The following is an 8814-nucleotide window of genomic DNA, read 5'->3' as shown; positions in this document are numbered from 1 at the left end:
TAATATAATATATAATCCACAGCCTTGGTTTCTTCAGCCTTTTCTGTCCAGACAAATTCGTATTCCCAGACTTCGACAGAAATTAGACTGTCAAGCTTGGTCTTCACTTGGTCAACGAGATGAGGAGACTAGATAGTAACTGTCGATCGGCCCTCGGGATTGCATGACGTCACTGCTCCAGGCGAGCGTCATTCAATGGAGCTTTAAACAAGGACACTCGCTCTGCGCAGTTTCGGTACCCCGAATTGCAGTTGGGAACGTAGCACGTCTTTCCCATCCTTATAGCATAAGTTCTTCTTCGGGTTCAGGCTCACCTTCGTGCACGATGGTGGCACCTTTGCTCGACACAGCACCAAAGCAAAACATGACGCCAGCCACTGGCTGCACAACACCACCACACCGCGAAAAAGGTGAGCAAGCTACGCCCCCGAAACCGTGGACGCCGAGGAGAGACCTCATACCCACGGTGCTTAGGGTGCCTGCATGTCTGTCTGTCTCAGGGTGAAGACATCCATTGTTGACCTGAATGTGACAGCGCGTGACGCTCTCGCGCACTCGGTGCTAGACTTGGGCTGTAAAATGGCGTCTATGCATTAGCCAAAGCTACGCGCTCGAGCTGAGTGACACCGTATTTCGTGCACTTCAAAATGCATAAAAAAACGATTGGGCGGAAAAATGGCTGAGATGTCACCACTCAAGCAAAAGCGCGCGTGTGTATGAAGGCACTCTAACGGTGCTCACACCTCAGCGCCCTCCGCGGCGGCGCGGAACTAACTACACTTCGTTTCACCTCATGTTGTACCGCAGCGAAAGCTAGAAGCGCGAGCTCATAGCGTTGGCAGCCGCTCTTAAGTCACGAGAGCTTGTGCCGCCGAGATGTGCACCAGAGCAAGGAGCTCGCGCTTGTAGCCTTTCCAGGGGTACATTATAAGGTGAAACAGAGTATACTCCTTGTTCGAGGCTAGCTCCGAACACGATCTTGTCGCTCGCTCCCCACTGGAAGAGCGGCCGGAGTCATCACCTAAATGTATTTCTTCCACCGTGGCTGAGACCAAAGGCGTCGCCTTCAGCGCGAGCTTTCTACCCTTGCTAACACAAGTGTGAACGGGCAGTCACGCACAACCAAAGCACTGCGGAAGCCAGCGAGCTCGCGCCGAAGGCGGATCTTCTAGTCTCAGCTTAAGGGTGAACAGAGTATAGTAGCGCTTTCCGAAAAGCCTATCACGATGCTCTCTTTCAATCTGTGCGTAACAGCGGCACACGATTTTTTATCGCGGTAGGAAATGCTATATTTCTCTCTTGGACAACGGTACCACGGTGCGATGTTGGAGTTTTGAGGCACTGTGGTGTGGCGAGCACGTTCGGTCCCCACTCGCTGGCGTCTGATCGTCGCCTCCATCGTTTGGATGAGCACAGGAGACGGACGAACCACGGACGTGTTGTAACGTGATCAATCCGTCTGCGGATCAGTCCGTCATGTGAGTCGGCCATAAATAAAAAGTCAGCCAAATTATTATAAAAACACGATAATAGTGTTGAACTGGGCGACTTAGTAAGATAAGAATAACAGCTACAAAAAACGAGCTCTACGGAAGAAACTCTCGCGACAAGGCAACAGCTGTACTCGCAACTTAACTTTATTACTTGCGAAGGAAACTAAGAAAGAAAGTAATAAGGTTCAGTAGCGAGTACAGCTGTTGTCTTGTCGCAAATGTTCCTTTCGTTGTCCTCGTTTTTCGTAACTGTTATTCCTATCATATTAAACGATAATAACAAAAATATTGCGCGCAGCAGTTATATATCACACGGCACGATGAATGCGGACTCTCAGCAGTTTTTCGCGGCGTGAACATTCCTGAAACCATTCTCCTCCCTGGGGCAAGCAGATCAGTTAACTAAGCCGGAGTAACACTGCCTATACATCATACAAACGACAGTCTGCAAACAGATTCGAACGCAAGTCACCACGAGATTCGTGCTTCGAATGCCGCATGGGAACGAGTAGACCTATTGCAATACTACCCAAGCATCAAGGAGAATGCAGGGATTGGTGTTCCACGCGCCGCACGTGCTGGCCTCAGCAATAGTCACTTTTCCAAAGAAAATACCTAAAACAAATGGCATCTTGCAAGTGCGTTCGTCAACGCTTTATTTTGGTTATTTACTTCGAATCTTTTATACGGGGAAGGCGTGCGTGTGTGGCGCGTGCAACACCAATCCCCGCATTCTCCTTGATGCTTGGGTAATATTGCAATAGGTCTGTTTAGGGTGCCTTCATGTGCATTGAGGCACCCTAGGTCTGTTCGAGGAGAAATTCGGCACGCGGCAAAAGAACCACGGATATCGCGGTGACTGATGTTTGCACACTGTCCTTTTTCTGATGTAGAGGCAGTGTGACCTTGGCTTTAGCGTTGCATGAAGGACGTACGCGCGGTGCGCGTAGAACGACAGAGCCATTTCGTTGTGCGTATAGTTATTCACGGTGAAGGTGCGTTTTATCCTGCGGCGGATAGATCATACCAACGACAACGTGATGCAACGTGAGGAGGAGGAGGAAACTTTATTATTCTTCCGGGATCAGGTATTGGGGGTGGCGGAGGCCCAGAGGGCCGCCGCGATCGCCAGGGCCCGGGAGGTGGTCAGGACTTGGGCTGACTCCTCCGGGTCGCGCAACATCTGCTCCCAGAGGTGAGGGGAGGGAAGAGGGGGGTATGGGTCTGCGGGGCATTCGCAAAGGGAATGGTAATGAGTGTCGAATGCCCCGCAGGCAGGACAGGCGGGGGTGGTAAAGAGGTGTGGGTGAGTGTGTATTAGTTGTGTTCGGTGGGGGAAAGTGTGTGTTTGTAAGAGGCGCAGCATGTGTGCTGCCTCTTGGGAGAAGTGGGGGTGCGGAGGTGGGTATTGGCGGCGGAGGAGGCGGTAGTGTAGGGTAATATCCCTGTATTGCAGGAGGGAGGTAGGCTTGCCTGCAGGGACATCGCGTGTAGGCGCAGTTGAAATGGCGGCTCGGTTGATAAGTTCGCGAGCACGATCGTGCACCATCTCATTAGCGCCTACGCCTGTGTGGGCTGGTGTCCACAGCAGGGTCACGGTGTCGGATGGAGGGTTGTTGGTGAGAATTTGGAAGGCCATGGGGGAGATATTGCCGCGAATAAAATTGCGGATGGCCTGCTGAGAATCAGATAGGACAAATTGGGGGGTGGGGCTCTGGGCGAGCGCAAGGGCAATGGCCGCTTCCTCCGCCGTGGTTGTGTTTGTAGTGAGGATGGTGGCCGCCGTGACGTTTGGTGGTGGATGTTGGCCGAGAACAGCTACACAGTGTGCAGGTTTGTGAGGGTAGGGTGTGGCATCAGTGTATAGTGTGCACGGTGATGGTGGGTATAGTTTGGCGTAGATGTTGGCTCGTGCTAGTCGCCGGGCTTTATGGAAAGTTGGGTGCATGTGGCGAGGGATTGGGTGGACTCGAATGCGGTTACGTATGTGCGGTGGAATGGGGAGTGGGGGGATTGGGATGGTGGGGGGAGTATGTTTATAGTGTTAAGAATGTAGTGCCCTGTGGGTGAGGATGCGAGGCGGGTGAGTTGGGACATGTGGTGGGCGTCTAGGTGTTCGCGTATTGTGTTGTGTATGCCGAGGTCGAGCAGGCGGTGCGTTGGGGCGTGAGGGGGGAGTAGGAGAGCATGTCTATATGTCTTCCTGAGGAGCGCATCAAGGGAGTCGAGTTGGGTGGGTGTAAGGTTAAGGTAGGGTAGCTGATATAGGATACGGTTGAGTAGAAAACTGTGGACGAGTCGGAGGCGGTCCTGTTCCTTGATGCCGTGGTGTTTAGTGGCGATCCTTCTAATGAGGTGTGAGGTTTGGGTAACATATTTCTTTACGTATTGGAGGGTGGGTGCGGGTGATCTGTTGTGTGTGAGGGTGAGGCCTAAAAGTCGAACTTGTTGTGTGTGTGGTATTGGGTCAGAGTGTATAAAAAGTTGGATGGGGGGGTTTTGGAGGGGTTTGTGACGAGGCGGCGTAAAGGTAAGGAGAGCGGATTTGTGTGGGGAGCATTGGAGCTCCAAAGGTTCGATGTGATGTAGGACTTGGTTGAGGCCATGTTGAAGTGTTGCTTCAATGTGTTGGTCGGAGCCAGAGTGGACCCAAAGGGCAATGTCATCTGCGTACAGTGTGCTGCGTAGTGTGGGGATAGTGAGGAGAGTACGGGCAAGTGGGATTAGGGTGAGGTTAAAGAGCATGGGCGAGAGGACCGCTCCTTGTGGCGTTCCGCGGTCTGGCATGTGGAAAGAATCAGACTGGACATGGCCGAAACGGATGGTAGCGGTACGTTTTGCGAGAAAGTTATAGATATAGTGGTAGAAGTGTAGGCCTAGGTTTTGGGATGAGATTGCCTGAAGGATGCTATGGTGTGAGTTATTGTCAAAGGCTTTTTGGAGGTCTAATGAGAGTATAGAGGTGTGATCTCGTTGCGGGGGGTGTTGGTGGAAATCATGATGATACTGTATAAGGGCGTCTTGCGTGGATAAGTTGGGTCGAAAGCCGATCATATTAGGTGGGTAGGTTTGTGTGTATTCAAGGTGCGCATTGACGCGATTCTGCAGGACGTGTTCGAGAAGTTTGCCGAGACAGGAGGTGAGTGAGATGGGGCGAAGGTTGTGTATGGAGGGTGTTTTTCCAGGTTTGGGGATAAGGGTGATGTCAGAGTGTTTCCAGGTGGAGGGAAGGGTGTGGTTAAGCCAATGTTGGTTGAAGAGCTGTACAAGGTGTTCTAGGACCTCCTCATTGAGGTGACGTAAGAGGGTGTTTGTGATGTTGTCATGTCCTGGTGTGGTGTTGCGTTTGAGGGCTTGCACCGCCGCTTGTAGTTCTGCAAAGGTGATGGGGGCGTCGAGCTCTCGGTTGGGGTTGCCAGTGTATTGTGGAGGACCAACAGGGTGTGATGATGGAGGTGGAATGTATATGGAGCGGAGGGTGTCGCATAGGGCGGTGGGTGAGAGCTGAGTTTCCGCTATAATTTGTGTGGTTTCGTGGCGAGATTGCGTCTTAGTAGTGCGCGGGTCGAGTAGGGCACGGAGGATGTGCCAAACCTTCTTAGTGGAGAGCTGGCCTCGCATTTCGTCGCAAATATTGTTCCAGTTGTTCCTGGCTAATGTGAGTGCGTGCGTCTCGATCTTAGTGCGGAGAGTTTGTAGTTTGAGGCGAAGGTTCCGTCGGTGTTTATGTTTCCGCCAGCGCTGCTCTAGGCTGGTGTAAGCCTCCCAGAGGTTACGGAGGTGGGTATCTACATATTCCGCTGGGGGAGGAGGATCGATAGTTTTGGTTGCAATCTGTTTAGCTGAGAGAAGGTGGGTCGTCCATTGTTCTAGGTCGGAATCACAGGTGGTGGTGGGTGGGAGTGGGCATTCGGTACGGAATAGATCCCAATCTGTGTGTGTTGGTGGTGGAAGTGGGGGGCTTGTGGAGATGCCTTTGAGGGTAAGACACGTGCTGATGATGTAGTGATCGCTGCCAAGTGTGTGTGGTGTTGTGGATGTGTGAAGGGAGAGTCGTCCGGTGCTAAAGGTGAGGTCGGGAGTGGTATCGCGCTGGGCACTGTTGCCAATGCGTGTGGGGGAGGAAGGGTCGGTGTGAAGGGTGAGGTTCCGGGTATGGGTGAGTTCAGAGAGTAGGCGGCCTTTGCGTGTGGTATAAGAGTAGCCCCACTCTATGTTAGGGGCGTTGAAGTCACCTACAATTAGGAGAGGGTCACGTTTAGTCAAAGCGAGTGCCTGCTGGAAGATGTATTTGAAGGATATGTGTTTGGATTTAGGGGGGCTATAGATATTAAGAACATGCAGGCGTGTGACAAGGGATTTGGGAAGGTGGAGTGTGGTGAGTATATGTGGGATCGGTGAGGCGAAAGTTACGTGCTGGGTGGCAATATTGCGATGTACAAGGGTGGCTATCTGGGGGAAATCCGATGGGGAGTGAGATGCATAGTCTTTGAGCTTGGGTGAGTGGTATGATTCCTGTAGTGCTATGAGGATGGGGGGGTTGGGTATAGATGCAATGTGTGCTTGGAGGTTGGCTCTTTTAGTTCGAAAACCGCGGCAGTTCCATTGCCAGATGTATTGTGTGTTAGAGGTCCGGGTCATTTTCGTGGGTTATAGGTAAGGGTGTGGTAGCTGGGGCGGCAAGGTGCATCCATTGTAGGACTTCTTGATGTAGGGAATGTACCGATTCCTGGATTGCATTGATTTGGGCAGAGGTGTGTTGGCGGTGGTTATCGAAAGCCGTTTCTATTTCGGCGCGTAGGGTGGCTATTTCTGCGTTACCTGAGGATGTGGGGGGAGGGTCAGTATTGGGGAGCAGTGCCCGTTTCTTATTCGGGGGGCAGGTGGTTAGCTGATCGGGTGACGGGGCTGGAGGGTTGTGGGAGGTTTGGAGTTGCTGTTTAAGGAGACGGTTTTCCGCTTGTAGACGCTCATTGTCTGCGCGAAGGAGGGTGATAGTGTTACGCAGTTGCTGCATTTCCTGGCGCATTTGGCGCATTTCGTTTTGCCATGTGGAGGGCGGGGGTGGGGGTGGGTGAATTGGGGGATTTGGGAGCAGAGCTGCGCGCACCTGGCCCTGAGCGGCTTGGCTGCAGGTGAGTCCGGGTGTGGTGAAGGTCGTGGTGTTCCGGTCAGGTCCGGTCTCGGGGGTGAAGGGGGGTATGTTGGGTAGGGTTTTCGGTAGGGTGCGGCGAGGCTGGAAGCGTTTAGGGCATCCCGCTGCACCTGTCAGGTGATCTTGTCCACAGAGGATGCAGCGAGGCTGGCATGGGTGATTTGGTGTGGGGCCCGGTGTACCACAAATTGTACAGTGGGGTTTCGGTGAGGGTTTGGGGCAGACATCTCGCCTGTGGCCAGCTGACCAACAGGCCATGCATGCTTCGGTTTTCCTCTTGTAAGGGTAGCAACGAAGAATAACCGCACGGTACCGCACCCAGAAGGGTACATGCGGCCCCAAAAAGAGGACTTGCACGATGCCCGTGTCTTTGATGCGACGGGCGTCGAGGACTGTTATGGTGGGGTTATGACGCGTGAGGCTTTCCATGATTAGTGGTTCGGAGTCTTCAGCTGGGATCTGGAATATTGCTCCTGGCGTGGTGGTGCTGGGTGGGGGTATGTGGCTTTGGACGGGGTATTGGGTAGCGTTCCAAGTGATTGCATTGAGGTCCATGTATTGTTGGGCTCTGCGTTCATCGGGGGTACTTACTACGATGAAGTTTGAACGGGTGTTTATGCGTACTTGGTCTTGAGCAAAGTCTGTTATCTTGGCTTGGTGGAAGATGCAGTCGGCTAGCTGGGCTGCATTAGTTGTGCTGAGGTCCAGACCGCCCTGAGGACGAAGGACAACCTTGAAGTCATCAGGGGGGAGCGGGTCTTCTGGGGGGGTGGTAGGTTTCTTGCGATGTTGTCGGCGTTTTTGTTGGGGCTTGGTGGGTTCAGCAGCGGGTGTGGTGGTGGCTGAAGTAGCGGCTGTTGCTGCGATGCGGGAGCGAATTGTCTTCCATCCAGGTTCACGTAGGATGTCGGGATCGATTTCGTCCCCTTCAACCATGTATTCGACATGCGTTGGCGTGATCAGAATGGCGGTGTTAGTCGGAGAAGTTGGGAGCTGCTGCGGCGGCGAGTTGGTGGTAGGCGGCGGCGGAGAGTTTGAAGTTCCCGCGTCGGCAGCTGGTTGGGAGGCGCTCATGTCGGTGCGTTGAGTGGAGCGAACCGCACGTGCGCAGGTGGTTGCTGCCTCTGTCGCTAAGGGCTCACGTCAAGCCGGCTGCCGCCTCGCCAAGCGAAGGCGACGTTAGGCTTAGCGAAAAGCGCCGGCGTGGCTGGTCATAATTCGGTGGTGATTCACGTACCCGGTATCGATGGGCGAAGTTGTTGGCACCGATGTGGTCCTGGTGACGTTAGGAACACTTTGGTATCAATTCGACTGGTGTGGTTGCGATGATACAAAGCTATAACCAGGTGGAAGCGGAGCCCATGCGGAGCACGTCCAGCCGGGGCGCGAATCTTTTCTTCTCTCACAACGTGATGTACGCCACATATGCCGCCGTTGGAATGTAATGGTGCATTCACACGATAAAGGTTGCTTCGAAAGAATTTTTTTTTTATTCTGGTATCTTTTAAAAACAAATTTGGCAACCCGCGTGCTATTAAAATATGCGGCACACTGTCGAAGACACTGTCAACATCAAGAAATGCACTGATGTGAAGTTTACTTTCGCTTTGTAGCGTGTTCAACGCTTGTAAGTGAATAAAATAAATTCTTAATATTGCTTCTTTTTCGTCTGAATACAATTTGTGTGTACGCGTTTTTTTATAGGTACTTTCTGTGCGAGTTTAACGTTTTATTCATTAGGGAGTTTTAGAATAGCGCACGCTAAAGCTTTGCGTACGCAAAGAATAGCGTCGTCGCCACTGCGCACAATCCGAACGCAAACCAGGTTTTGCGCTTTGCGTGCGCAATTTTAGCGTGCGTTATTTCTCGGAAATAGCGTGCGTACGCAAAGCATCTTTGCGCTCCTCTCAGGAGGATTCGTGATGAGAAGTTGGCTAAAGCCAAGACAAGCACAGTTAAAAAAAATGGCGGCCCCCAGGATTATGGTTGCGGCCGCTTTGGCGGCGTCCTGGGCGCGACGTCGGCGGCATCCTCGCGACTGCGGTTTTCAATACGGGACGATATTGCACTCGGTTTGGAAAACCCAGTCGGGTGGGCAACGATCACTGGCAACTTCATGCTTGCGACGAGCGGACGTTTATCGGCGAAGGTCAGTACACTCTTGCC

Source organism: Ixodes scapularis, unplaced genomic scaffold (genome assembly GCF_016920785.2).
Source record: "Ixodes scapularis isolate PalLabHiFi unplaced genomic scaffold, ASM1692078v2 PGA_scaffold13__105_contigs__length_92229423, whole genome shotgun sequence".
NCBI classification, from domain to species: Eukaryota; Metazoa; Arthropoda; class Arachnida; order Ixodida; family Ixodidae; genus Ixodes; species Ixodes scapularis.
Note: the sequence above shows the minus strand (reverse complement) of the source record.